Source organism: Zosterops lateralis (genome assembly GCF_965231275.1).
Source record: "Zosterops lateralis genome assembly, chromosome: 2".
Lineage (NCBI taxonomy): Eukaryota > Metazoa > Chordata > Aves > Passeriformes > Zosteropidae > Zosterops > Zosterops lateralis.
Genome location: NC_139763.1, coordinates 94,591,269 through 94,616,009, shown reverse-complemented (window position 1 = coordinate 94,616,009; position 24,741 = coordinate 94,591,269). Strand labels below are relative to the sequence as shown.

General features: G+C 40.3%; 1 protein-coding gene across 15 annotated transcripts in view; it reads right to left on the bottom strand.

The window, feature by feature from the left end:
• Positions 1-24,741, bottom strand: part of ZBTB20 (zinc finger and BTB domain containing 20) — a 471,839-nt gene that overhangs the window by 139,349 nt on the left and 307,749 nt on the right. For 14 of the 15 annotated variants that reach the window (XR_014592711.1, XM_083884711.1, XM_083884721.1 and 11 more), the window contains one exon: positions 21,705-21,805. The exons of the other annotated variant lie outside the window; for it this stretch is intronic. The gene's annotated coding sequence lies outside the window, so the exon portion shown is untranslated. The remainder of the gene's footprint in view (positions 1-21,704; positions 21,806-24,741) is intronic. 15 annotated transcript variants of the gene reach the window in all.

The following is a 24,741-nucleotide window of genomic DNA, read 5'->3' as shown; positions in this document are numbered from 1 at the left end:
CCAAAGTTCATCAGTACATTTAATCCTACTGGGCCAAATTCTGCTCCCAGTTACACTGGCATAAACTTACAATATCTTTACTATAGTAAGTAAAGGTTGCTATATTGTTATGCTACCTCAGTGTGCATAAACATTAGAACTTCCTCACAATGCATGCAACACACAAGGCATTACATGTGTACTGAAAGGCATAGGGTAGACATGAGACAAAGCATAGTTGAATTTAATTACATTGTCTATGCAGAAGTTCAATGAAAAAAAAAAAAAAAAAGAAGCAGAAAAACAGTGCCTTTTCAATTGCACAAGACTTTATCACTTGTCAAATTACTGCACATTGTCCAGGACAGCATGATGAAAAATTGTATCCCATGCCTGCAAGACAGGAGAAGTATATTCAGTGTACTGTTGCACAAGCAATATCTGAATCCTCACACTGAGTTAGCATCATTGCACAACTAAAGACCCATATTCAAAAGATGGCCTCATTTTGTCTATCTACCCTTGCACTGTGCAGTCAGACTTGCATATGCAGTGCCAGCTATCCACCAGAACCACAAGGGACTGAGCTGTTGTTTTCCTGCAGAGAACAATGTGCTGAGCTCCAAAAGCTTTTGCACCCATAAACAGTCCTGTTTGTGAGCTCAGTGCAGCAAACAAGTGTGCTTGCCTGCACAAAACTGCATGGGAACAAACCTCGCTTGAAGCCCGTCTAAAAATCTGGTATAAAATGTCCTCATTCTCTTTTAAAAGACAACATAATTTAAATCAGGAGAAAACAGAATAATAATGTACTTTATTGGAATAAGTAGGTCATCAAAAAATAAATGCGCCTACGTTTATTGGAACGTCTAGTCCTCATAAATGGCTTAATGGATTTTTTTCAACCTCACTGAAACATTATTCACCTCTGAGCTTAGAACAAGCTTGAGAAATTTCAGCCAAAAAGGTTATTGTTTCAGAAAGTTATAAACCACCAAAGATAGGGGGCTTGCAATAAAAGTGCTGTCTCAACCAGAACTACAATAAATACAACTAATGAATAAATGTGGTCTGGCAAGAACAAATAAAATATGAAGAGTCTAATGTGGCCTGCACAAAATGCAGGAAGGTAATTGAGTGAGTAAATGCCAAATGGAGGATGATCCTGTCTTCTGAAGAATTCACCTCAGTGCAAGATTCAGTGAAGGACCTCAAGACCCAAAAACAAGATAGCTACATTTTGAACTGAAGGAAAACCTCTCCTCATTTACTAACAGCAGCTGTGTCTAAAGCCTGCAAGCAATAACGATGCATCAAATATCACATATGAGAACTCCCTGCACTGGTTATGTCTAGCTGAAATGCTGACAAGACCCTACCTTCTTTCTCTTCCACAGCTTCCTGTGCTCAAACAGTACCAATCTGCACAAAGACCCAGATACTCTTTCCAGATGCAGCTCCTTCTGTGGCAGCCCTCAAACTTAACTCCTGTCTTAGTCACCTTGGGTATGTGCAGTACAATTATGTGTGCACATCACATCATTGTGCTATAGAACTGTACAGACAGGCAAACTCAGGCATTGCTGTCCAATAGCTTTATCATCTTATGACACTGTCACAAGTGCCTGGTTATATACACACATGTGCAGTCTCAGAAATCCCTAACAAAAGGGCGCAGTTATTTTAAACTGGATTTCAGCTTCCACTTTAAAAAAACAGAAGGTGTGCATTCCCTAGTGCCATCTAGATACCATCAAATTTTTCCTGTACCAATCCTTCTTGAAAAATACAGTGTAGAAACCTTGGGAGAAAAGCTCATCTTACATCACTTGGATTCAAGATATGTAGATGGAAAAGTACAAGAAAATCTTCAATATGACCATTGATCCTGCCTTGAAACCCAGCCACATCCATACCTCAGCGTGACCTTTTTTGGTTCAGCTGTGGAATGTGGTACTTCAATTAAAACGTCGTTCCCCACGTCCTAAGGCGTCATTGGAGGAGGATTTGGCAACTGAGAGAGGTGTTGTTTATTCCTCAGCTGCCTGGATGTTATAAACTTCTCCACCAAAATAAACTAACAAAATCAAACAAATTCCCAACTGTGATAAACTAGAACAAGTTGCTCAACTTGTGAAATTGTGAGTGAAAAGGAATTAGAACTTGATTTCACAGCTGATATTTATACCTTTCAGGTAGGGAAGTCAAGGGAGAATTTGAATGAGGAAAAGATGGTGAAGTCCTTATATTATCTTGACCTTTACAAGAAAGATGCTGTTAAGGATGTTGGACCACCATTTCTTTAGAGCATTCTACTGAACTTATATTGCAGAAAAAGGAAAGAAAGTACATAACAATACAACCCAGAATTGCCTTAACAAGTGTTGCACTAGTAAACAGTGCCACAATCATTTAAATATTAAAGCTTTAGTTCAGTCAGGGTCTTCCTCAATTCCTACACGTAAGCAGCCTTTTGCAGGTGTTTTACCAGCTAAAATCCCACAAAAGTCTCATTATGTACTTCACTCTACCATACACTTTGTACAGAACACCACCTTCATCTCTGAAAAACGTGCATTGGCAGTTGTCAGAGAACTAAACTAACTCTGTCAAACAAAGTCTAGGAAGAAATGTAATTCAATGCTTGTGTTGCAAATGTACTTTTTCAATTAAAAGGTTCCCAAAACCTATTTCTTGCTATTTTTAGGAGTTCTGAATTGTCATTAATCTGATTTAAGGCAGAGTGAACTTGGTGGGAACTTTTCTATTAACCCAACATTTTTTATGTGGTCCTTCTGGAAAATATCAGTAAATAAAAAAGAAGTGTATGAAATCATGGTATGTTATTTCACCTTTTAACTATTTCTTATAGCATGCCACCTAAAGCACTTCCAAAATAATTTCTAAATTACGAAAATTCCCAAAATTCTTGCAAAATGTCAAGTGTGTTGAATTCCTCTTTGTGTAACTGCAAGTATTCTAGTGCTATTTGACAGAGTTATTTTGCTGGAAAATATCTGTAATTTTGCTTCAGTCATTAGAGTAAGCGTATCTATGGCTTTGCAATTTTTAGATTCAGATTTGTCTCTGGGTTTTTTGGATGTTTTTTTAGGTATTTTACAATTCAAAAATCCCAAAGAAGGAGACCTGTTACAAGGAATGACATTTCCATTTGATTTGGTTTAAAATTCTGTGTTTGAAACTTTAGAACATCAACACCCCTACAGAAATAGTTAACCACACACATGGATAAAGCTCTTCCTTTCATGAATTACCACAAACAAAGGGCTGGATATTTTGCAAGTATAACTTAGCATGTTTCAACTAAGATCTAAATAATCATACTGCTTTTACAACATCTAAAAATGTGGCCAGACATTCTTTTGGCTAGTCGATATGCTATTTCAACAGCTTGGTGTTCTATCATTTCCCTCTTGCTTGATACTTAGAGCCATCTTTTCTCTATCAGTGTCACTAAATGTACCATTTGGAAGCACGTAATAGTCAAAACACAGCATAAAGGAGAGCTTTTCTCTCTGCTTGGACTGGTGACGTAGGTATCTTCTTCTGAGAGGCTGTTTATCAAGCCAAACTATGCTGACTGTTGAATGGCTCAAGTTCACATTGCAGCTGATTTGTCTGCTCAGTATTTCAGTGTGAACGTGAAGCCCACAGCCCGCCTGCCATCCCCCCTCAGATTCATCTCATCCCTGCTCAGCAAGCACAGCACAACGACAACACTGTGGCTTTCAGTGCAATGCTCATTGTACAGACTTTCTCTACTCTTTGCAAAAAGTCGGTTCAAATTCCGTATTTTTCTAGTTCCCTCTTATTTACGCCCTCTTCTCAATACTTTTGTGCTTCCTGGTAGTTTGAAAGAAGCAGGCCATATCACATGCTTCATATGGGAGAAGCCTAGAGGGCACTGACAACTCGGGTGGGCAAGCTGGCAAGCCTTGGAGGTGGCAACGAAGATCTTTAGAGAAATTTTTATAATCAAACACAACAGCAGGCAGCGACCAGAATTTTAAAAGGCACCCAGTGCCAAAGGAACGACCCTAACCTGCTAATGTACTCTTGAAAGTTACCTTCAGGCAATCAGTGACATCTTTAAAAATCTAAATGCTTTTGATAATCTGGCATCCAATAATCAGATCCCTCCATTGCAGAGTTCCTGGAGATGGGAAAAGTGACAACAGTATGCATGTGTTGCCAAATGCAACACACAAAACCCTGCTGTAAGGGCTGACATTTAGCTTTCATCCTGAATATCAAGGTATGATCCAGAGAGGCTACACTGTCCATCATGCAGTAATCCACTGTCTGGTTCTAGGTACCAGATCATCCCTGCCTGCTACAGAAATAACTGCAATTTATTTCTTTTCTGTATGAAGTGAGGGTGTTTGTGAAGCTCCAGACATTATTTGCCCAAGGCAAAATTTCCATCTACTTCACGGGTTCAGAAAGTATTGTTCGTTTACTCCAGTATTGTTCATTTGCTTTGTTATAAGCATTTGTTCCAGATTCAAAATATAGCAAATCTAAGAATTGATAAATATGCCTAGTCAGTCAGATGTCTGGGTGTCACCAAAGATCGGGATGGCAGACCATTCTGAATCCCTGTTTTACAGGCAAAATCACTGTTTAGGAAATTGTTTCCTTTAGCAAATGACGTTTGCAATTCAAAGGATCAAGCAAAAAATAAAACAAAAAAAAAGGAAGAAAGCCTAAAAACAATGATTAGTTAAGATGGTTAAACCCAGTCAGAAATCGGGGTTGCTCTCCAGTTTAATTTGATTTTGCTCTCGAAAAAAGAGCACCAGGCTCTTCCCTTACAGAGAGCTAAATACCAGCTCTTCCTGAAGCATTATGAGAGTGAAGAAAGGATTCAGGAGAGCTTTCTTCTCTGAACCTCTTTATTTATCTTACTGGGATCAGGTATAACACTGTCATCAGCACTTGCTCAGCTCCAAAGTCCTGGGTGCATCTTTCCCACTGGCATCTCCAGACTCCCAAGGGGGATGACTGTCTGTTGAAGAGCAGTGCCAGCCTCCTCCTATTCCCCCATTCCTGCTGGCACCCTGAGGCAAGCATCTGGGAGTGTACGCTGCCCCTCTCTGAAGCAGGTGCAAAGAATGGTAGTCAGCGTGTTTGCTCCCCATGAGCCTGCTGCAGGCAGACAGAAAAGCCTGGAAATCCCTCCACTAACCCTCCCGGGGGAGAATGAAAATTTAGCCAAGTGCACTTAAGACCAAAATTGTTGCAGAAAGGAGACACATACACTTGTTAAAATCCGTCTGTAACATTCCCTCCCATCCTCCCCTTACTGTGGACCGATCTGGATTTCTAAAGAGTATAATTATGTCTTGCACAATGATTATGAGCTTTGGGAGCTCTCAGAGAAAATTTCCTCACTGCACATGTGGCCATTGGCTGACATACCAAACACATATCACTCTATCTTTTTTTTTTTTTTTTAAACTCTGTATTTTGCCGAAAGAGATCAAAGAAAAAAAGACAGATACCCAAGCCCAGGGCCAGGTTCTGGACTAACCTGATGTGTCCTGAAAGCCAAAGGAAAGAGCCATTAGAATGGCTTTTGTTTCCAAACACTCCTGTTCCTCTGTCTGCCTTGTCTCTACCAACAGCAGGACATCTAATCTGTATCTGTACATCACCAACAGACCGTATACCAAGGATTATTGACAGATTCTTGACCTACCCGACTCATTTAATGTTTTCCTTTAACAGCCATATGAAATAGATTCTGTCTTCCCTAAGGCAGACGCTTGAAATTCACTGTAAGCCCATGCAGTGACATCAAGGTTTACAATCATTGTTAAGCTACCTGGAAGCCTTAAAAACCCCACTGTCTGACAAAATGCTAACAGCAAAAATTACTGTAATACACTGTCCTCCTCTCTGAATGCATCACTGATGGGCTGGACATGAACTTTGTCAATGGGAGATGTCTTTGTACTGAGTACAATTAATGTTTTTATTAAAAAAAACTTTCCTGAATGAGAGAACACATTGTCCACTCATGTGAAAATGGCACCACTATTTATCACAAATGATACAGCCAGTCAAGAATAAAAGAAATTATTTCACCTGCTAGCTGTGAAAATTTCAAGGCATGTAAAGAATAGCATGAGTCAGCTTGCACGGCTGAGGGTAATGGACATCATCTTTTTCTCATCCCAGTCACCATCTTTCCCATTTCCAAAGGGCTTCCAAAGATGAAAATGAACTTGACAATCATTCTGCAAGGCAAACTGATCCTGATTCTTCCAGTCACTTTGTAATTCACTGCAGATGGCAAGAGTGAGATGTTTACTGGCTGGCAGGTAATGAGCCCCGCTGTAGATAATAGTGATGGACGGGCAATCTCGCCTGCTGACAAGGAGGCAACTCAACATGGGCACATGGCATTCATCCATGACTTCATGGAAAAGGATAGCTGCGACAATGTACACAGGTTGTGAACTACCCTCCTCTGTTGATGTCGGCATGCAGCTACACTTAAGCCTTTCCAGTTCACATTTAAGTAGCATAGAATTGATCCTGATTGTCCATGAAACTAGAACAGTCAGATTTGTGACCTAATGTTTACTCTTCTATAAGAAGAAACCTGATCTGTTTAAACATCTAGATATTCCCTCTTCCCAGGTAATGCCGTTCATCACAGCTGTCAGTGCTTCTTTGAAAGAGAAATGACCCTCAGGCGTGGTATAAAACTCTGTGGAAGAACTACGCACACCTTTGCCAAAAGAACAAATAGCTCTTTTTTTTTTCTTTTTTTTTTTTTTTTTTCTTTTTTTCTTTTTTTCTTTTTTTCACTGGGCTTGTATACAGTTTGTGAAAGGCCTACACACACTGAATTACAAATCAGTATTTCCATTTCCCCACCCCCATACAAAGCAACTTGTATTAAGACCTACACACTGCCCTGTTTTTTTTTTTAATCTCAGACATAAGGGTAGTGGATTTGGACAAGCTCAGCCATTTGATGAGATATACTTAAGCAGCTGGTTCCAAGGGAAAATCAGAGTAATTCAGAAATGCAACAGAAGATAACAGAAAAGCTCAAACTCTGTTTCTCCCCTCCTTGTAACTTTATGAAGTAAAAATAAAAAAAAAATACACTCAACCAAATACCAAAATACCACTGACGTCTTTTGTTTCACCAGAATATATTCCTCCTGAAGAAAGTGGGTATGGCTAATATTCATAAAATATAAGTTTTAAAAATGCATTTGTTTACATACATGTATGTAAATATACACACATTCAAACATGGATACCGTTATTCCACAGATAGGAACTTGGTCTGAGTTTTCCTTTTCTGAATTAAATATCCTTTCCCTCCTTCCCTGGTGAAATCTGATCATTTGTACTGCACCCGGGCTTCAAGACATGATAAACGATCCCAGTGCTATGCAAGTTTCATCCAAAACCTGTCTCTTCATAGATTCACTCCACATATTCTTTCTACTTTAAAGACTCATGTGATCATCGCTTTGATCCGTTCTCCCTCAGCTCTATTAGGGGCACCATCTCTTCAGGGCTTGCAGCTTATAAAAAGACCACCATATTTTGATATGCCTTTGATGTTGTCTTCCAAAGTATCTTTGATTTTTAAGTTCTGTTCAACTCTTTCACCATTAACCTTGATTTCACTTAGGAATTAATAGATCTATAGTTTTATTGGAAGGCTAATTTAGAAATTCTATTTGCTCTGGCACTGTTTTCCCCCTCTTAGCTGGAAAGGTAGGTGAAACAGTACAAAGAAACTGACCAGTGCTTTAAAAAAACCCCAAATAAACTATAGATAAGCTAATACCTTTCTTGAGTTTTGAGTTGTGCTTTTTGAGCAAGTCTCTTACTGAATCATTAAGCTGCCAGCAAATGAAGTGGTTCTGCAGGATGATAATGAGCCACAGAGACCCTCCACACGGCCACTGGTGACTGAGAGCTGTTACTAATGGATGACTACTCCTTAGGACTGTGGTCTCAGTCCTGTGCTTGAAGACTGTCACCTCCACACAGGACACTTGCATTTCTCCTTCTTTAGACACTCAGCAAAGATGCTGAAACTGTCGAGGCCAAGGGAACCACATAATTTGAAGTAAACTCAACAACAGAGCAGCAAAACACATTCTCAAGAGGAGACACTGTCACTGTCTTTCAAGTCTCTTTAATACGTATTTTCAATTTTTAGCTTATGATGTTTGAGATTTATTGCCCCTCCTCAGGCACCACTAACTGTGACTGAAGATTCATTTTTGCTGGCATAAAGAGACAGATGAAGGGTAAAACCAGGTCGGCCATATACCTGTGCACACTCCCCCTAGCCCTGGGTTTATTTACTCACCCTAACTACATTCAGGTGATATTCAGATACATTTCAGGTTCCTGGAAAAAAAGCAGCTTCTGTACATGGAGCTTTGTATCTCAGTGTGCCTTCCCTTCATTTAAAACTATCCTGCTTTTCCTCCATGATGATGTTTATTTCCTATTTTTCTGAGGAACGACTCAGTAGACTTTGTCCCCTCTCCTGAGTTAAACAGAATTGCTTCTGATGAAGACAAACACACAAAGTCCTCGCAGCAGCTGGCACGGGCAAACCCATCCTTTCCAGTGACTGCATAGGGCCATCACTGCAGCCTGTTGCCTTTGCTAAGGCACCACCACACAGTCGAAGGGTTCCTTCCCAAGAGCACTCGTAACGCTGCCACAATTATCCTTCCGGGCTAACACTCTAACACCTAACCCTGGGGACGCGCGGAGCTTCCGATGAGGCGCCGCGATGAGAGAATCCAAATGCAGCTCATCAGATCCGTGCCCTCTCCAGCGATCCCTCCTATCACTCATCGCACTTGCTATCTCAAACATCTTTGGCACAGAAGCACAGGCTGGGCGCTACATGACCTGCTCACAGCACTTCTCACCCTCCACTACTTAAGTGCACAGTCTCATGTTGTAGCAAGAGAGCGCCAGCCTGGGCTCCCCGTGTAGCCCCATGGCCCGGCACAGTTCTGACTGTATCACGCCTTTCCCGGAATCTTAGCCCCGCTGGAAAGCATTCAGCATTGAGAGGACCCATCTTTATGCTGATAACACTAAAATATAAAATAATGCCAACAGCTGGTGCTACAAATGGCTTTTAAAAACGATGTTCATTCACTAAAATTCCTCTTGCTACTTTTGACATGAAACACGCAGTCTCTAATTATTCTGATCAAGACGGTGAAATACAAAAACAAACTTTAATTGTGTTTAACAGATATTTAATCAGGACTCACTGAACTACAGATTAAAGCTGAAATTCATAAACCATAATTACCCAATTGTCGCAAGCTTTTTGGTCCACATTCTGCTTCCGTCTGGGCGTCTGGCACTTTGCCCCGAATTTCTTTTAGTGTCTTCTCAGTTTCATTGCTGTTCATGTTTTCCAGCAGAGATTTAGCACAGATTATAAAATATCTGTTCTTGGCAACTTTATTAGTTGTTTTTTCTTAAAAAGATTATATCCCACCTATCCCCATTCTGGGGCTGAATGAACAGGCATATACCACGGGTTATTTCTTGTCATGAGCTGTCCTTCCCAACTGCCAGGGTAATCACCTGTCCTATTCTGGTCCTGATTCCCCAGCCATGGCCCTGTCACCACAGCATCATCCGGATATTGGTTTGAGTGTGCCATGCAACATAACTACCATGAATTACTCCTTTTCTCCAGAGACAGAACTGGGTGCAATACTGTTTCCTGTCTTGGTATGGGGCTTTTTTAACATGCTTGATGCTCTTTATTTATATTTAAGAAGACATGATAAAAGAAATTCATTTCCCATAGGAAGTAGGGGGTGGTAAGGTGTACACTAACCACCAGTTCCTCAGGGATGTAACTGCACGGGTTCAGACTGCCTCCCAAGCAAGTGACAGATTGTCCTTTAGCACAGAGAGAATGATTCTGCCAGAGAAGCCTGGCTGTTGACTGCAGTTTTCTGGGGACCTCCACTCAGTGTGTGCAGGTTATGTCAGTACCCCAAAGGCAGGGATTCCCTCCCCAGGAAGCATTCTCAGGACCTTGCAAGGGGAGATTATGTGCCCTTTCAGACCCAGGAAAAACATCTTAAGAAACTGTGGGTCAAGGTGGTGAAAACAAAGACACTTCACCTTATCAGAACAAGGAAGGAGGTTCCACACACCCAGCCTGCTCTGTTGTGGGGAAACACTGAACTCCTGTCAGCCTTAATGCCTCAGAAATCTGTGCCATGAGATAGAATGGAGGGAGATATGGAAAAGATGACAATGTGGAAGATGGGATCTCTGCTCTCTGTTCAGATACAAAAAAGAGTGAGCTTGAATAAAAACCAGGATAGTCTTCTGTGTGTATTTGCTATTGCTTTTTTCCCCTAATCTCTTAATAGGGTGCTCTTGGAGAATTCCTAGTCTAGGTGAAGATACATGGAACCACACACTGAAGTTCTGGCAGAGCTATTAGTCCTTCATGGCCATTCATAAAGTTCAAAAAATTTCCTGACAAGTATGAGAACACAGGCTAAACTTTTACCTATTCCTTTAGACCTTGTTCTTAGCTAATGTGCAAAACATACATGTCCTTTTTTTTCTCTTTAGCATCTCCCAGACATTTTTTATTATCAAAAATAGTATTTCATACATTTATTTCAATCATGGTTATTATGCTCTATCTCCGCTTTCACTTCTTTTGAAGAGCCAGGCAGTGAACCAGTCACATACCTTCTTCATCAGCTCCTTCAGGGCAAGGCCTAAACAAGAAGCAGCCTACCACCTTAGTAGTGGCTGCTGCATGTATATCAAACTGCTTTTTTGTTTGTTTGCTTCTGAAAGCTCCTCTATGCTTTCATGACTTGACAGTCTCTGCAAGAATCCATATCTCACATTTCACAGCAGTCAGATACCAGCATGTGAACACAGGGAGACAGGGAGAAACATGCTATTTCTTTTGTTTCTTTTCCTACAGAAGAGAGATTTGATTCTTTCTGTCAGCCCCTCAGTCTGAAGTCCAGTCACAGTTCAGTCTTTCCAGCCTATACAGAAGTCTGACAAGAGCACAGGATGGCTGATTACTTGCCATATATTGCAAGCCTGATTTTTCACAGGCAAATTATTTTCCAGTTTGGCACAGCTGTTTGTCCAAGGGTTTCAAACTCTGTATTTACACAGTGATAAAGAAATTGCTATCCAGTGTTAGTGTCATTCTTCATTCAGACTGTTCCTCTGAAAACAGCCTACAGCCTTTGAGATGCAAAATGTATCGTTTTAATGTAGTCAAGGTCCCTGCCTGCAACATTGCTAAATCTATTTAGCAGATTCTTCCTGCTATAATCTGTCCCCAGACCTGAAGAAGCTCAGTGATTTTAAGTGTTTTAAGCTAATGATAATGGTTAGTGCTGAGAACAGATGTACCTGGCTGTGGTGTGATCTATTCTATTAGACTGTTAGGAGCTGTGTATTCATATTGGCTTCACATTTTATGTCTATTCTCAAGGTGTGATGGCTGCATGGGGTGCAGTCTGGTTTTTTTGCCCTCACATATGATGTATTGTCTGTCTGTGCTTTTGATACACGGTGACTGCATGGAGAGATGAACATGTGCCTGTTTGTTCTGATGCCTTTCCAAGATATGGTATGTCTATTCTTGCTGTCCACTGGCACAATTATGGGGAGCAATAATGTATACCTGTATTCACACTAGACCATAAGCCAGGAAACTGTTGCACAGATTAGATGTGCATGCAGAGAGTTTGATGACTATGCTATGCATTGCAGAAGTTTACTTTCCCTGGTGTGCAGGCTGCAGGCATCGTGCATGACTCAATTCCCTCTAATTGGTGGTTGCACTGATAACATGCCAGATAGAAGCTGTTTTACTATTCTTCTCTATCTAAAACCCAACAGAGTGTAAAATTCCTCAGTTGTGTCAATAAATGGTGCATCACTTCCCTTCAGCACCATGAAGTGAAATTTCCACCGAGAATGATTTTCTTGATCATACTGGAAGCTTGGTCTTGCCATTTACAAACATCTGCTGTTGCCACCCTCTGGGGACAATCCATTACTTTGGGCTGTGATGTAGAGGTTTCATACCTTAAGACCTCACCACAGTTGTCCAACAAATAAGAAAACCCTTCCTACTTACATGGACCCTGATCTCACACTAGTGGGGGTTACAGTTCAGCTCTTGAAGAATAAATGCAACCTTAACTGTTCCACATTATCACTGTGAAACAGGAGGTATGTCTACGGAAAATGAATGCAGCCCTCTTGAACAGATCCCATGCCACCTCTTCCCTGTGAGAATCCAGAAAGCAGACAGAAATGGAAACCCATGTGGGGCCCTGGAAGAAGCACCATCTTCACACTGACTAAATGAATGGAACTTTTAAAGGAAGATGCAGTAAGTTTAAAATCCGAAACCATCTAAACCAACACAATCATGGACAGATTGAGAGATATGCAAACACATGACAAGACACAAGATATCAAGAGACATTGAAATTACTACCCTGACCTGAAAAGATTAACTGAAGGTGCCAAAGTACAGCTCTGGACCAGCACTTCAGCAGTTCAAGCTCTGAACAATACTTTTTTGAGCAGCTCTTGTGCTACAGGGCAGTGCAGTGATGTGCTGCAGTGCTAAAAACAAGAGGTTAAATTCAGGAACCTCATTTTCTCTGATAGTTTGGCCAACTTGACTAAGGCAGAGCCCAACGAAATGACAGGCACTATAAGCTTAATTCTACAGCTTCACGTCTCTCAATCAAAGAATGACAGCCGTATCAAAAATTTAATTTTCATTTCAGTACAAGGAACAGTTACTCATATGTAACTGATATACATTCCCTCCAATCCCTAAATCATGTTCTGGGCTCTTTGTCTCTTTGGAAATAGGAATACATTCTTATGAAAATACTACAGGCTAAATACCTAGGACATTGCTTCACAAAGCTGGTAACTTTACTATGAAAAGAAAGAATATAATCTAATTCTGAGGTTCTGCCTATACATTAATTTCTCTCTCGTTTATTTTTTTTTTTTCTTGTTACCCCATTTCCCTCCTAAGCCCACGTACCACAGAAGTCAATTTGCCCTGCATAGGGCATGTTCTATTATAACATGTTCTATAAACACCTTCCCTTTTCCCAAACCTCTCTTTCCCCTGACAGGACTTTTATACAGATGTATAGGGAATAAAGGCCTAGCATCTGACATTTAATAAGAATCTCAAAGAGAATACATAAAAAGTGCATTAAGATTTTCTCTCTGGTGCTCTAAAGGAGGTGGATGCTGTTACCCCATTGCTAGTCTGTATCAGAAACTGGGATCTTTCTTTCTGCAGCCAGTACTGCCACTTTGCTCTTACATTTTACATTCCAGCTAATAAGGTTCATAATTTTGGTCTGGGAAGAAAACATCTTTGCTGGAAGTCATGATTGTGGAATTGGGTATTCCTCAACTAAAAAACCCAAAACAGCTTAAATGGCAGTAATCTCGGATCATACACACTGGGACATGACACTGTACCAGCTATGCTTGGCTCACATTTTTAAGGCATGTTTCTCAGCTATGATGTTGAGAAATTTCTATGGCTTAGGTTTTAAGTGGAAATTGGTGTTGATAGAATTTAAACTGAAGATCATGATGCCAAATACCATACAAGAGGCTCCAAAAATGCTTCCTTACCCTTAGTCACTCTAGTGATCCTGCTCACCCCCCATTTATTTCTGATATACATGTGTTACCTGGGTAATTAGACAGTAGGTCTTTGCAAGAGCAGCCTGGACTCAGCCAACAGCACATTTTAAACTTCAAGCAATAACAGTGGCTAAAAGTATCACCTGGAAACTGCAAAATTCATGACCATAACCTCTCAGGCAAAGAGAATAGTCCTGCAGGACCATCCTAGGCAAGGGGTGGCACTGGGGCATTTTGGGTAGACCAGCAGCTAAAGGGACATGTAGGGACAGTGGAAGAGGAGCAAGGAGTTGGGGGGTGCTGCTGAATGACAAGAGGCCTCAAGGCAAAATCAAAAGACACACAGAGACATCCTGCTACACCTCCCAGCACAGAGCCCCTGGAAGGTAGTGATTTCACCAGCTCACACAGCCAAACGACTGAATTTCTTCTCCTCCCAAAACCACAGCCCACAAAGGAGGAGTGAGGAGTATGAGATGCAACAAGGACAACAGAAGAGACATGAGCTAGACACTGTTTTCTACCCCAAAGTCTAGCATGAGAGGGAAAATACTCAGCTTCTTTAAACATCATTAGACATGAGTTCTTGCCAGCAGGGAGTGAGACCAGAGCTCCTCCTACACCGACAGGGCAAGTGACAAAGCTGGCACTGCAGCCAGCTGAGCCAGGACCTGGTCACAAAAAACAAATATGTGCTGTGTGGCAGGTGAAGTGTGCCATGGCTTGCAAGATATGTGAACATCTGCCTTTTCCCACTTAGGGAAACACCTGTGCCAGTTACCACTGGTGGCAACTAGTGGCCCAGAACTAAACCAAACCTGACTGACTCCACAACGGGGAGGGGACTGAGGAGGATGGTGCCACACCCACAGTGTAGGACAGGGAGGATGATGTTATCCTGTTAAGCAAATAGGAATTGTTTATGTAACCAAAAGGGAAAAACGTGAAAATGTCAAAAGCCTATTTTGACATGAGGGAGAAAGGAAAGCATTCATTAATTTCTACTAAGAGTCTTTTTTCTCTTAACGAATTTTATAAACTGACCAGAGTTCACTTGTAATCTGTTTGTCAACCTAACACTCTGAAGAAACTTCTTATAAGGGAGGAGAAAATCCCAAATTATTAAAAATAACCCTAGGCTGTGCTTTCAGGTTTTGGTTTGAATCCAGTACCCGCAAGAGAAACCTTTCAACAGAAGGCACCAAGGAATTCTCACAGAATAGCTACAGGATCAGGACACACATTTCCAGTAAAAGCTGGCCTTTCTTTCCCCTCCTCCCAATCTCCTTATTCCCAAAAGATACCAAGAAAACACAAGATTGTTGGGATTTCTATAAGAAGATTTGGCAGGTTTTTCATATTTGTTTAGACTGTAAGATATAATTTGAATTTGGGTCTTGCCTCTCTCTCTCTCTCTGAGAAGAAGAATGAGTTATTTGTTCTCTGAATAAGTATTTGTTATTAGTGGATCAGACATGGATAAGGTATATTATTACAACCACGTTTGTTAGGTATGATTTACATTGTTTGCTGCATATCATCTTAGGCTGTCTTTAATTTTGTTATACTTTAGGGGGTTTTTGTTTGGGTTTATGCATTTAGTCACAGTTGGTTGTGTTTTTGAACTTTGAAAAAAATTAATACAAAGGAAATTAAAAAAAGAAAAAGAAAATATTTTCAAAATGATGTGGAAATCAAATCTATCCCTGAGTAATTTGATTTGTAGGAAATGGAGAGCAAAGCATTACAAAGCATTACAAACAGAATGCCTTGAAGTGCATCATAATTACTTACATGTGCAAATACATTGTCTAGGTTTAGGAATTCAGCTAATAATAGTCATAATAATTCTATGCCCTTACACCAGGTCTTTCATCCAAGCTCCTCCAGGTTTGTGTAAGCAATCATTAACTAACGCCTGTGTATTATACCTGTAATTGCTCTGCTGCCCTTGTGGATGGAGAAACAGGGGCAAAAGCTCTCCAGGGTCAAGGACAAACTATGAGTTGCTCTGCAGGTGGGATGCAGATGACCAGCCTCTAACTACAGGTGGATCAGTGGTGCAGAAGTTTGTAGCTGATCTGACATTACTACAACTTTGTGGCTCTCTAAGAATGAAGGAGTGTAACAAACACCTTATACTTTCTGCTCCACAAAGTTTAAAGGTTGAAAATTTACATAAATCAGATTCATGTTCCATCCTTGGTGGAACACTGGTATATACAAAAAACAATCTGATGTTTTGCATCAAAGCACAAAGATTTAACAAATTTGCCTTGTTTGGAACTGTTTACCAGTGCAAATAGTTTTCATCTGAGGCTCCACAAATGGTTTTCAGACTAGGCATCCTTTGTGGAAATCTGGGTTGTATGTGGAAGGAATCCGGAAAAGGGCAGCCTATAAAGTTCAGTTGTTATACAAATTCCCAAACACCAATTTCATGCTTGTAGACTATTCTCACATTGATCTCTTAAGTTTCAAGAGATCTGAAACTCTTAACAAAAATCTGAGCATGCCATATTACCCAAAAGCTTTTCCACAATTCCAGGCTGTAAAGAAAGGCTGGATTTTACACTCTCCTGCTGTTTAATTTCATATAACTTCCTACATGCACACCTACATTGCTCTCTCTCACAACTCATGAGAGGAACCCACAGATTCTGCAGCCCAGGGCCTTAACAATCCATCCTTATTTTACAAGAATATATATTTTCATGCTTCTCCAGATGACCAAAATCTAAGACTGCCAAATATTTCTGCCGTTTCATTTAGCCATGCAATGATTTTAATGCTTTGAACTAGTACCTGCTGAAATATAGCAATAAGTTACTGACCCACACAGACACTCAACTGCCTGTTTGAGGGGTTTGACATTCACACATCCCATTTTCTCTTAGTCTACATTTCAGTGCTCCCCATAGCTGCAACAAGAAAGTGTGTCTCCATACATTTTTATTACCTGTTATGCTTTACACTAATAAAAACACTGGATATTATTTATTTGTCTGGCTGACTGACAAAGCCAGGCATCAAAGCATCATTCCAGTGTCACATACTTCAACGCTCTAATCTTTCAGAACTTGTAAAGCAATCTCTTACGGCGCTTTGTGGGCTGTGAGATCACCCTGACAAACTGTGATAATGTTGGCAATCTCCAAATGGGTGTTCATTTGCAATCTTACTACAGAGGAATTGCTATGTTTCCAAATTTGAGGGCTTGACATAATCTGTCTTCACAAAGCTATCAGGGTCTGTCATAAGGCTGTCTGTGACCCAGGGATTTTATGGGGTCAATATCTATCCCCAGTGAAACTTCATTGCAAGCAGTGGAATTGCCTAGAGCATGCCTTTCTCTATCTGTTTGCTTTCTTCCTCTTTATTTAAAATACCCCTTCTTTGTATTATATTTTTTTGAAGTGCAAACAGCACCGACTAATAACATCTGAGCCAGGTAGGGGAGACCGCTCCTCCAAATCTTGGCCAGTTTCTTACAGTTCATGCCAAACCCTCTGCTCCCCTCATCACACTGAGCGACTGAGAAACAATGCAAATGTCAGGTCAAGCTACAGAGCTATTGCCATCATCTCTTCCCTTCCGTATGCTCCCAGCACTGGCAGTCTCTGGGCTGCAGTCCACAGGATATCCACAATTATGGCCCAGATTGAGGGAGGGGTAGAAAAATGATGGTACTCTGCCAATTATGTCAGAACCTAAACTTGATCCATTTTAAAACTGAAGCTGGGGACTGTGGGATTGCACTGTGTTTGCTATAATTTGTGTAAGGAAAAGAAAATAATTTAGCATCTCAAAGAAAAAAAAGAAAAAAGGCAGAGTTAGTGCAGACCTATAATGAATGTTTTATATTTGCCTCTGAACCTTATCTTTAAGTAAAGACAATGCTATCTGGACATAGAAAGAAGATTTTTAAAATGCTGTAAGACTGTTAAGCACCTCAAGAAAAAGTGAGACAGGATTGTCAGGCTTTGCTATATTCATGAGGGCCACACAACTGCTAGTGAAGTAATTCTGTTTGGAAATTACTTAGGATTCCTTTAGAAAAGCTGGGAACACAGGATGGAAATAGAAGACTAAAAAAAGTGCATCCAGTGTTTCAAAATACGCTCCCTGCACAACACCCTTTCCCTGCTATCATTTCCTGAGGCAAGTTTCCCAGGCAGTTCCTCACACTTACCAAAAGACGATCCCCAAATCCTGCTCAGGGTGGGGGTGAGCAGCTGGAACCTGGCCATGGTGGGCTCAGAAAGCCCATGTCAGGCAGAGACACTGGAGCACAAGCTGAGACTTACACATGGGCTTGGATACTCTGCTGAATTTGTGTTGGGATGTTTTGCTATGTTTACTATGGTTTTACAAAACAAAGTTCTCTTCCTTGAATTATTCCATCTAATCAAAACAAAAGTTGCTAAAATTGCACCATACTTTGGTTTGTCCCCATTTAAGCTATTTTCTGCATATCATTCTCTCTGAATAGGAAAGTCAGTGTCACTATCCAACCTCAGGAATAAGGACCTAGCTGCAATGCTACTGGAAAATTTTGGAATCCAAATAAATTCCAAACTTGTATTTTGGCCTGAATTTACAGCAAACTTGCTCCTGCTCTCAAAACTCCTACTGCTTTTACCAGGAGCAGCAATTATCCCTTGTGTCTCCTTAATCTTTCAGAAAAGAATGCACAGCCCTGGAGGCCCAAGGTACATGTTTTAATGTGTGTTTTAATGTGTGTACTATCTTGCTGAAGTCAGTAGGTTGCATGGATATTAAAAAAAAAGGTTGCATGAAAAGACAGTGCAAGGATCCAAGGGCTTCAAAAGGTTAAGCAGCTTCACCAGTACAAACCCTGAGTTGGGACAGTCCTGAACAGAGCAATGCCACTGGTATGTGCTTCTCCTTCCTAAAAATTCTTCCTCGAGGGTGAATGTTTTTATTTTACAGTGAGCGGAAAACTGTTGACTTGTATACTTGTTATTATTTAACTCTTAACTACAAAAAGACTATTTTTAAAGACAAAAAAATCAAAGCAGAGAGCTCTACCTCTCTGCTAGTGACACTTCAGAAGATTTTTGCTAGCCACAGCTGAATTACAGCAATGTTTCTCCTTTTTAATTTCCATGTTTTTACTACTCTCAACACTGACAACAAAATTTTACGAAAAATAAAGAAAGCAGACTGTCACTGGTTGATTAGTATTTATAGATGGGAAGAACACAGAAACATATTAAATTTACCCTAAACAAGGGGGCTTATACCATGACAGCAACTTCTAATGTAATTCATTTGTCTTATAAATTACTTCCCTGGGGATATCCCTGAAAATTAATTAGGTTAGAGAGGGAAGGAAAACAAATTGAAAACTTCTCAAAACTCCAGGAAACAATAAGTTTTAAACACAGCAGTGTCAAAAATCTCACTATAAAGTTCTTCCCTTCTCTTCCCCTATTCTTCTTTCCAAGAGACCAAAATCCTCAGATTGAGAATCATTTTGGCACACCAAGGTCAAGGAAACCATATACATTCAAACACAGAACATTTCTGAAATTGAAGATTTTGCAAGGAGCTCTGCATTTCCAAAGTGCAGAATCCTTGCAAGAATTCTGAAATATAATTTAGTAAAGACGTTCATTGTGCTAATGTGGCTTTAAACACAAAGCTACAGTCACAAGATGTGGACATGATACATTCATCACACAACAGAGAAAAGCAAAGGGGAGGAAGGCAGAAGAAAACAATAAGAATTTTGTACGAATTTTAATACTGGCCAAACCCATCCTCAAATCAAAACTCTGAAGGTTTGTCTGTTCATTAGTTGCTCTCGAGTTTAGGCAAAAATGAATTTGGTCATGTACTTTTCCTGTAGTGCCCTGTCTTCATTTTGTGCAAGAAAGAGCACTTAGGTTTTTTCACACTTCTCAACACAGTTCACTGGATTGGAAGTGTTGGTACACATATACAAAATCCAAGACATTTTCTGATTCCGTTTGTAACACAGATCAAATTTTGTATTTCCTGATGTCTGTGCCACTTTCCAGGACTAAGGGAAGAATAGAAAGACAACAAAATGCAGGGAAGTAACTGAATTGATGGTGCTTTATTACTGACTCTTTAACAGACTGCACTAATTGAAAACTCCATGGTACAGACTTCACCTGGATCAAGTGAGGGCATGAGATGCCATTTCTGCCAGCCCTCATATGTGTTAACGCTAGCAGCAAGGAACAAAAGGTATCAGATAAGGCACAGAGCTTGCTGGTAGAAGTCAACACATCAAAACATATTTTTAAAACTGCATCAGAGAATTTATAATGGATCCGTGCTTTGAATTTTGAGGTGACAGAGTTCTCGATCTGGTAGAAAGTTCCCAAAGCTCAATTTACTACATTGTCAAAATATAGCCTGAGGGGACAATCTGACTTACAGCATCTTTATGACTGGTGATGAAAGAACCTCGCTTGGCTTTTAGATCCCAAGTTTGGCTCAAGATAGTGCAGTAGAGAACAGAACATCTTCTATTTTATGCTGGGTGTTCACAGTATTCCTCTTCAGCATAGAATTAGGTTTTACTCTATAGAATTCTCACACAGCTCGCTGATGGGTTAGCATTCACACCTTCAGATTTTGGGGATATACTTCACACCCTGCATTGTTACTGCTACTAAAGATACAGATTACACTGTCCTCATGTCATTGTAGCATCTGTAACGGAAATCTTTAGAAAATTCAGGGAAAAACTGCATCTTTTACAAGGCCACAGCATGTCTTATTCAGCTTTGGAGAGACTTCAGAGCACAGTAACCGCATTAATTGGACATTATATGGACAGCCAAGTAAAGCTCAGTTACTGTGCAGATTTTACTGCTCTTTGTCATGTTGCTTCAAAACACATGTCATGTTTTAACCAGTCATATATACATATGAAAGCATTTCGCAACACTGGACAATGCTACAGATCCACAGGAAATAATTGTTTCACAAACATGAAGCAATCTGCACAAATATAAATAGCGTGTCTCAAATCTGTTCTAAATTATGCTTGTGCAAACCCATGAAAGTCAGCTAGTACCACTAACAGAACAGAACACATAAGAGCATGTAAAAGTATAAAATATAGCTCTACTGTTCAGCTATCCATGGTCCAAACCCTGCCAGCCTGCCAGCACTCACATTCTACTACTTTACCAGCATGGCTTTACAGGAAATAAGAAAAATTCTGGTATTTCTAGCTCTCTCATGCACTGGAGGACACAAGTCCAAGAGCATATGGGCTTAAATGTGTCAGCATCCTACATCAGTCTTATCTGAAGAATGTTATTAATTTTTGTGGGTGGAGTCCAAAACTGTAATGCCATATTAACACACAGTGGCTGTTTCTGTAATGCGTATGTCACAGGGAGCATATGTGTAGCAGTCCAAGGATAGCATTTTAACTTGATTTCAAGTGATTTTCTGAACTGTAATACTCTCAAAAGATGAAGTACTGATGCTGCCGGCAGGGTATTTCACAACTTTTGTCTTCACAGTTTCATCCAGTCACCTCAATTCTGACCTCTAGGATATCATGCTATTGCAGATCTGGACTCCACACAAAGCTGTTTCAACAAATCTCATTTTTCTCTCTAATACACAGCATGTGACTTCAGGATTGGTATTCTCAATGCTGAACTGAGTTATACGAGTGATGTATGCTACTCCAGGCAAAAAGCAAGACTAATAGCAGAAGATTCTTTGCCATGCTAACTCTAACTGAATTTCAATCCCAGTCTTCTCCAGTGAATTAGCCTCTTTACTGAACTCACAGGTACAGACAGATACTGTGGGACTCAGCCATGTAACCATTCCAACTGGATACAGTGAGGAAAGTATCGCCAAAGGCTTTTAGGCTGTGACTCAACAGGTGGTTTGGCACCGAGATTTCTACCTGTTTGTGGTTTTCATCTCTGGTTTCAAGACAGAAAATGAGATTATACCTTTCAATGCTGCATCTCAAGCAGGCTGTATGCAGAGCAAGGTTTCATTCCAACCAAATCTCTCTCTCTCTTGCAAAGTTGAGGAAAACTGCCAACCACTGCTGCTCTTGACATCAACATGCGATGCAGATGTCAGGGAAGGGAAAAGAAAAGGGAGAGGAGAAAAAAGAAAAATAAAACTGTAAGTTTTACGTAAACAAGAAACTGTACTTAATGACTACATCTGAGGAAAACGAAATAAAAAGTTCTGGCTTTAGTATAAGTAAACGAATAAACAAAACCTTGGAACAGCTTAATCTAAGAGGTTGGGGGGGGGTTGTTTGTGCTTGTTTGTTTTGGTTTTTTTTTTTTTTTTTTTTTTTTTTTTTTTTTTAGTTTCTTAGAATTTTTGTTTACATTTAGTTCCAGGAGATAAAATACCTTTACATGATAAACATGATAAAGGGACAACATAAAAGAAACAAATCTATCATAGCATCAAAATTAACTACTCCATTACTCAGAGAAGACTCTAAGCACCTTTAACAAACACCGTGAAAAGCAGCAGAAGCACTCATAACATATGTTCTTGCCTGCAAATAGCCCAGGGTGCAAGAGGTGGGTTTCATTTTTCAGTGTTTAAAGCCTTCTGCATAGGCCTAACTCTGCCTTTGTTGAAGGTAGTGTTAACACACATTAAATGCAGAAGGAACTGAATGTGGATAACTGCATACTTCAAAAAATCACACCCAATATGTTCAACTGATGCCATCGTTTCCTGAGGACAAGAGTAGGCAATGGAATACTACAAATAATAGAAAGCAGTAGTCTAAAGCAAGCATCTCAGAACCAAGAAAGCCTATTTCAACACTTTTTCACAGATAATTGGGAATGTGCATCTTCAAAATAGTAGTCAAGAGTAGGTAAAGACTGTCAGGAGATGCTTACTGTGACAGAAGTCTCAGTGCTTTTTCATAAAATAAGAGTTCTTCAAAGCAGCTCTCAACAACCATTAAGAGAACAGTCAGTGAATCTATGCTTTTTGGATTAAAGCAAGAAAATGAAAGTCTGTGCTTCTCCATAGACAAAGACGTAATAGAATGACTTCAATACATCAGCATTTGAGTCATCAAAATGGGCCCACATTCACCAATGCACAGAAAAGAAGAGTGACCAGAAAGAACTTTGCTTTGCCCCGATAAAACCATTTCAGGAGGTCGTATATACTAATTTGCCTATGAAAGAGGAGAATCTTATAATTAAACTGCATCAAATCATCTATACTAAGAAAGACTGAGCTGAAGAGAAAACAGAACTATTTTATCATGATGATATAATCACTTGAGGAAAAGGGACCCCAAAATGTTCTATTCTTGAGTTGGAAGAATCAGCAAAGTGGGTCTTTTTTCCTCATGAGAAGGTCTTTCCACAAAATACACCTCACAGATAACCAAAAGAGATTTTTTTCAACTACCTGGAAAAAGAGGGAAAAAAAAAAGAGTAATGAATCTTTCAGAACCAGCAGTAGGCAAATATTTATTTGACTTTTCTTGGTTAAAACAGTTATTACCCAAGAAAATTTTAATTTCAAGAAAAAGAACTTCCAACAAAAAAATCATTCTGATGGAAAAGCACCTGGCCATGGCTACAAAGGATAAGATCACTGGCCTTAGCCAGGGGGAGGTGAATGCCAAGGCCAGTGGACTGGGTCTGCCACAGTCCTCTTGCAGAATCATGGGCACAATGCCTCCGTTTGCTGTGATGTTTGTTCTGCTCCAGTCTTTTGCCTACGTAGAACCTCCCCTCCTCAGGGCAGGAACCGTCTCTCACTGCATGTTGTGCACAGCCTACTGCAACACGTGTGTTGGACGACTTTTAGCACTACAGTAGCAACAGTGCCTTTTCCTCCTACAGCAGCTACTCCCTAATATCAAGGTGAGGAGAAAAACGTGACCTATGGCGGCAACACACTGCTAATCAAACACTATTGTATAGCATGGGGATGTGGGGGGATGCCTCCTCACCACAGAACTAATCAGAGTTTATACACACAAAATCAGTAAACTGTACAGTTCAGACTTGTGATCTGTGTTCTAAGCTGCCAGAAATAAGGCAGGAAAGAGGGGTGGGGAAGGGGGGTAGGGGGAAGCATCTCCTGTGTTCATTATGAAAGAAGAGAGATGACTGGACTAAGAGCTGATGAGGTTACAAGGCAACAGCAGTGCCATGAGTTGTTTGGGCTTAAAGCCAGATGTCTTGTATTTCCTTTGATTGTTTCTAAATAATTAATGGTATTAATTTCATCATGTGACCCACCCACCCCCCTTTCAGTATTTGGCTCTGTGTACCAACACTAAATATAAAGGAGGAAAACGGTACTGTCTATAGCATACTGAATATTGATGCTGTGTGTTTGGACTGCAGCAACAGCTGATACTCATATGCCCAAGATCCTATATTCCACAGCGCTCACACAGTGTTTGCAGGAAGGAGATGGAGCAGTATCCTTCATACTCCATCCATAAACCAACTCAACTATGGCATATGGACACTGCATGTTTGAAGTAGTAAAAGAGAGGGTACATCGTTCCCTCTCCGCCCACACTAAGATGAACCTGCCACTACTATTTCACGTAACGTTTTCTGGCAAGCTCCCAGTTTTCAGTCATGCTGGTTTGCTTGAAAGAAACACTCAGAGGAGACTCTGCTTGTCTTGCTGTTCGAACAAACAAAATAATCACGCATCTTGAGTTAATGGCCCAAAGCTTAATGAAGATCATAGAAAAGAGGCTGCCTGTGATGGGAGCATTCCCTTCTGACTTAGCCACATAAGCCACTGCTGTTGGCAAAAGGAAATGGATTATGAGGATAATAAGTAACCCTGAGCTCTGGTCTAGACAAACCTTTGCTTGGTACTGTAGCAGTAAGTGCACAAAGAGAACAGCAACAACCAGAAATAAAAATTTCACTTTTCCACAGTTTTCTACCCCAGGGCACTGGCAGCATCAGCAAGAAGACCCGTGTTTCTCGTGGGAATGTCTGGGTTGAGGGCTAGGAC